Source organism: Diabrotica undecimpunctata, chromosome 6 (assembly GCF_040954645.1).
Source record: "Diabrotica undecimpunctata isolate CICGRU chromosome 6, icDiaUnde3, whole genome shotgun sequence".
Classification (NCBI taxonomy): domain Eukaryota; kingdom Metazoa; phylum Arthropoda; class Insecta; order Coleoptera; family Chrysomelidae; genus Diabrotica; species Diabrotica undecimpunctata.
Genome location: NC_092808.1, coordinates 151,154,305 through 151,160,625, shown reverse-complemented (window position 1 = coordinate 151,160,625; position 6,321 = coordinate 151,154,305). Strand labels below are relative to the sequence as shown.

General features: G+C 30.9%; 1 long non-coding RNA gene across 1 annotated transcript; it reads right to left on the bottom strand.

Moving 5' to 3' along the window:
* Positions 1–1,424: 1,424 nt before the first annotated feature.
* Positions 1,425–2,485, bottom strand: LOC140442906 (uncharacterized). The gene is made up of 3 exons (XR_011951173.1): positions 2,368–2,485; positions 2,155–2,304; positions 1,425–2,063 (listed from the first exon to the last, which is right to left on the bottom strand). It is a non-coding gene; the product is annotated as an uncharacterized lncRNA (long non-coding RNA).
* Between the last annotated feature and the right edge of the window lie 3,836 nt (positions 2,486–6,321).

The following is a 6,321-nucleotide window of genomic DNA, read 5'->3' as shown; positions in this document are numbered from 1 at the left end:
CAATCAAATAAAGCTACCCAATGATTCTCCTATTGAAGAAAATGGTCAGTCTATACCATATGTATTCATTGGTGATGAAGCATTCCGCTTAAGTAAGCATTTCATGAAACCATTCCCAAGAAGATCCCTTGATAGAACAAGAAAAATTTTTAATTATAGATTAGCTTTTGCAAGGGGAGTTGTGGAATGCACATTTGGTATATTAGTTTCAAAATTTTGGATATTTGAAAGCGCTATCAATGTGAATCCCACAAAAGTAGATGATATAGTGTTAAGTGCTGTAGTATTACACAACATGATAAGAACTGTTGATAAACTCATAGATGAAGGCAATGAATCCCAAATAAACTTTAATTCAGGTGCTTTAGTAGATCTCCATAGTGCACATATCACACATGGAAATGTAAATCAATCTACAAGTTTAGCCCGAAGAATAAGAGACTATTATGCAGAATATTTTTCTTCAACTGGAAAAGTATCTTGGCAAGATGAAAAGATTTTTATGAATAATGAAGACAATTAATACTAAAAGAGGATTGTTGAATTCATTTTACACTTTGTAATTTTTAATAAATACTATTACTCTGTAGTTGAATTTTTATACTTTTTGTGGATGGTTTATTTTTAAGAAGCGTAATATGAAAGTAGTGTTTTTTTTTCTGAGGATTTACAAATACATCAGATATATATATATATATATATATATATATATATATATATATATATATATATATATATATATATATATATATAAAAGAAGGAATAAAACAATTCTGAAAGCTAGACCAAAAGTCAAGAGTGTTTCTGTAACATCCCGGCCAAACCTTCTGACTGCAGCCCTAATAAACTGTGTTGTTTGTTTATATCTACAGTCAATAATATCCAGTATTTCTTGTATATATATATATGTATTTTTTACATTAGATATGTGAACATAACATCTAAATATATAGATGTTTCAGATCCATTTTTTGATCAGATGCATCTTTTTTCCTCACTGGTAAATATATGATGAGATACACAGTAGTGTTAGCTGTTCATGTCTACATTTGTTTTGCACAAATATCTCTTAATATTGAGTTTTTTCCAGAATAGTTTGACTATATCTTTCGGGTCTACCATTCTGTTCTGAACTAAAGAAACAATTAGTTCATGTTTTACGCCTCTATTTTAAAAAGTCTCTAATCTACTATTCAGAAGGTGAAGCAATATAGATTTATTTAAAATATATACTGAATTGCCAATATAACAGAGAGTCAGATAAAATTAAATTATTAGAATTTTTCACCAAGCAACAAAAAAAATTGTTTAATTTATTATTGTTTGTATTTATGAAAGATTTATAAAGTGAAAATTGAAATACCAATAAACTTACTTTAAACTTTAATTGTGGCTTATTCCCATTAATATAATAATTAGGTTTATTAGGATATATACAAAGATGTATTAAATTAAAATTTTATTTTATTTAATAATTTTATTTTCTGATCAAAAAATTATTTTATAACAACTGTTCTATTAATTCCAAAGTTTTTCGCTTAAAGTTTTTCGCTTTCTTTGATTGTCTGGTGTCATTGCCTCCACATCATCCACTAAGCTCAATAAAAATAGCTCACTTGAACTGTTCTTTTTCGTTCTTGAATTTAATTCCTTTTGTTTCATGATTTCTATATATTCAGACATCTGCTTATCCACCTCCTTTGCTGATATTTTCCTTTTTTTGTTTTTAGGCGATGTACATGAAACATCCTCCTGTTCTTGGGTGTCTTCCACATACACCCTAATGGTTTCATCCTCGTCTGTTTCTAAAAACCCCTCTTCATCTGGTTGAAACGATTGACAACTACCTGAATTTTCAGATGGTGGCAGTGAATCAGGTTCAGGAAGTGGTACATTTGATTTGGTAGGCCGATCTTGAATGTGTCTTTCCAGAAAAGTGAGGTGGTCAAAATAGACCCACTTCTTTATAGGCTTTGCACCACTTCCTGAAGGGGCTTCATATTCGTGTCTCCGTTTCCTATACCCTGCTCATAACATTTGCCACTTTTTTACACAGATTGGAACTATAAAAAAAGGAAAAATTACACATTTGACATAAATCACATATTTCTATAACTCAAAATGGAATTATATACATACAAATAAAATATTTACCTGTCTTATTCAATCTGCTGGCTATAATTTGCCACAAGGAATCAGATAAGTCTCTATTGGAGTATCCAGGCTGAGACTGATCATACAAAACATTATTCGCTCTCACATAACATATCAATTGATCTATTTCCGAAGTACTCCATGTATTCACTAAAAAAATACAAGTTTGAATAACCCATTTTTCTAATTTTAACAATATAACATATAACTTACCATCTTCAGAATTGTTAGAACTCATACTTATTTTGTATAGACTAACGCACGCCAAAAAAAATTAATCTTTTTTAGGGGTATGTCCTTGACAAACTGATCCAGCTTTGGGGATACACACTTTTTGTCTGATAGTAACGCTAAAAAGAAAAACAACAAACAAAAATTTGATAGGTTAATTAAAACTTTTGATATGTCAATGGTCAATGTCATTGCTCAGAACACTATAAATGAATGCGAAATGTTCCATATTCATCGACCAAACGATCAAAAATTCCAACAAGTCCGAATTTCAAAACTGGACGATCGCGGTCGGTCGCCGTAAGTGATGGACGGTCCACCAGTCTGACTCTGCGCATACATTTTCATAGACTCGTAATGTTGGTCGATCGTGGACGGTCGGTCTGGTCGAGCAGTCTGATTCCTCCTAAACTTCAAAATGCTGTGCAATATTGTGTGACCTCACTACACTCATATTCGATGGCCAGCTAGCTCATTCGACATAAATAAATTTGACTTTATCATTATTTATTTTGATTTTGTGTTTAGTTCAGTACACACGTACAAATTTTTTGTACCTTCATTACCACCTTTTTTTGGATTTTTTAAACATCTGAAATATCGAACTCTGGAGTAAGTTAATTAACCTGTACACTTCCCGTCATATAAAACTGGTACACTTTTTTTTCCCAATGTAAACCTGTGTTCAGACTGGACACAATGGTTCGTGAATCAATTCGTTGTTGCCATCACAGATAACGGAATTTCAGTAAATTTAAATAAAACTTAAAATGTAAAAAATAACGTTCAAAAATGTATAAAGTATTAAGATAGGTATTATTTTTATTATTAACAACAAAAAACCGTATCTAATAAATTTAATAACCAGAGAGAGGATTAAGTTAATGTCCAAAATGTTAAACGATATTTAAACGTAGGGTATTGGCACCGGAAACATTGGAATGCATCTACTGTAATTTTATACTTTACTTAATTACTTACCGAACACAAACTGTTGACTGTATGTTATGTCAATAAGTTTAGTAACAGGCAAACTACTTAAATTAATTTATTATTTATTACATAAACGATAAATGTGAAAAACTAACATTATACTTTATCCTACGTAGAAAAATGCTTTTCAAAACGTGACAGTATTACATTACAATCCAATATCTCACTGTAATGTTCCTTATGGAGGTTGAATCTGCACCCTAATTGTAATCCGTTTTTATCTATAAATAGACTATTACTTTTTTACATTATTATGTATAAAATGTAAACAAAAAACATTTACCTACCCATTGACATGCATATTTTTTTCCAAATTAAATGATTTACGGTGTATAAATGATAATGAGAATAAAATTAAGCGGCGTAAGATATCATCGTCTGTCTTAAAAAATCCTCTTATAACAGAACTAAAAACTTCTCGAACATATCCGAACGATTAAACATAAAAAATATTGCTTGCCATCAGTTACATTTGACAAGTTTGTCAAAACGAAATATTTTCACAAATTATAATTAAACACGAATCAATGTATGGGTACTGAGATAATGGAAAATTTCAAAATTAATAGAATTTTTTGAGATGTATGTTTAAATAAATGTTTAAATATAAATGTGACTGACTGATCGAGAATGCTCGATATTGTTTTAGATTTTAATATACTTAAAAACTTGCGACCTGTCGCACAGCTCTGCTTTTAGCTGGGCCCTGATTCTATTTCATTTCGATGTCGAAATTTAAAAGCGACTACGCCATGACAGTCGCAATCGCTAGCGATTCTCATTCATTTCGATTGTAGTTAAAACTGGGGATATTTACTTTATCATTTTGACACTGCTGAAAATTTGGGTTGGCCTTGTTGTTTATTGGCTGCACTACGCTTGTTGAATGTTTGTTTTGTTTACGTTACGTGAACGTCTTTTTTTTCTTGTTTGAGTTGTTAAATCATAAATATTGGCCATTCTCAATTATATTTTGAATTGAAAGAAAAGATGGCAAGAAAAAAAAGGCGATGTGGGAGATCCTTAAGTTATAACCACTAAGATTTGACTTAGTGGTTATATTCTAATATATTTTTAAATTTACTGCAGCTTAGTAATACTAACCCTAAACATTTTGGGTATCCTAGAGGCATAAACACCTTCTTCCAAATATGGTTCTAATACCCTTATTAAATAATTTGCAGCTTGTTTATTAAGCCGGAATTGCTGCCTAAATTGAGCATCACTTAGTGAAAAAGAATTTTGAGTATCCCGTAACATTCTTCTTATCCTCCGTTATGAACGTCGGATATCTAACCTCTCTAATTCCTCCAAAACTAGCAAATGTCCGTAAAACACAGCCATATTTTACTTTACTTTTTGCCTCAGTTTTCCTTGCAAGGATCAAAACACCGCCTACTTAAACTGAACCTAAGTTCACTTCTCCCAGTCCAGTCAGTCATGTCAGATTAATTTCGACTCGAAATGAAATTTCAACCACTTTCTTGTGGTTGAAATTAATTTCGATAAGTCGAAAACTAGTGACGTCGTTTGGTTAGTTCAGCTGAAATCCACAAGGTTCGCAAAGTCGCATTTCGACGTCGCCATATTAATTTCGACATGTTTTGAGTCGAAATCTCAATTAGAATCGGACCCCTGGTTTGATATAATATTTTCGTTGAACTGGCAACGTTGCCTTCGAAATTAGAATGACACATGTGAAAAGCTCAATTTACACAACTTAAAAAACACGATTTTCGATTATAAGAGTTGTACCAGTTTTTTATGACGCGAACGGTACCTACGTGTAATAAAAGATAATTAAAACTTGTTTTATAAAGTATATCTATGTTAACAAAATAACTGTACCAAAAATCAATAAACCTAAATTAACTTCAAAAATTTTATTTATGATTAAATATTATAATAACATAATTTTATCATCTCTTTATAATTACTATAATTAAATTAGCCAAATTATATAAAAAAAACTTAAAATTAAAAGTCTTTCCTATAGGTACAACTACATTCAAATGTTGCGGGAATAAGCGTTCTTGACTACGTCATGCGCGAAAGCGAACCGATTTTGGAACATTATGTATCATACCAAAGAATATAGACGCTTATCTATCTTCTTTGATCATACCTTGTGTATTCATTGTACCATATTCTTTGATACATAATGTTCCAAAATCGGTTGCATCATCTACTTGCCATCACTACTTGCATGTACCTATGAGAGCCAACCAATTCTGCCTCTTTTTGATGATATTCATACTGGGCACAAACTCTCATTTCATCATTTGACAAGACGGTTACTCTTTGTAGTTCAGTTTTTGATTTTTCAGCATTATACATCACCTGAAGTACATCTTGTAGTAGACCAGATCTAAAATTAATGTGGACAGCCCATTTTTCTAAAGTTGATATTCCAGGTAATGGGTATTTCTTAGATATAGGTAACATCTTTTACTAAAATATCTTATTGTGAAAACTTTTGAAATTTCTTCTGTCGTCCAACATGCTCTCTTTTCTTTTTCACAATAATTTCAATTTCGTTTTTACTAAACATGTGACCAAAGTGTTTCAAAATCTTTTGCTTACTCTCAATGTCTTTTTCTTTGATTATTTTATTTAATTTTACAATCCTCGTTCTGGTAGTACACAAATTTTGTTCATTTTCTTCTAATTTCTCTTTTAGTTTTGTGTTTTCTTCAAGCAACTCCTCGTATTTTCATTTTAAAATATCTTCTTCCGATTCTTTACTTGTACCGGATACATCAGACAAATCAATGGTTACAAGATTAGTTTTTCCCTTTTATGTAAATGCACCTCTAATAAGTCTTCAATGATAGCTGTTTGTGTTTTCAATGCTACTCTTTTATCTCTTCTTGCTGTATGTTCACGACATTCTATTTGTTTTGAAACATCTTGAGATTTCAAGCTTTTACTTGGAATTGCTAC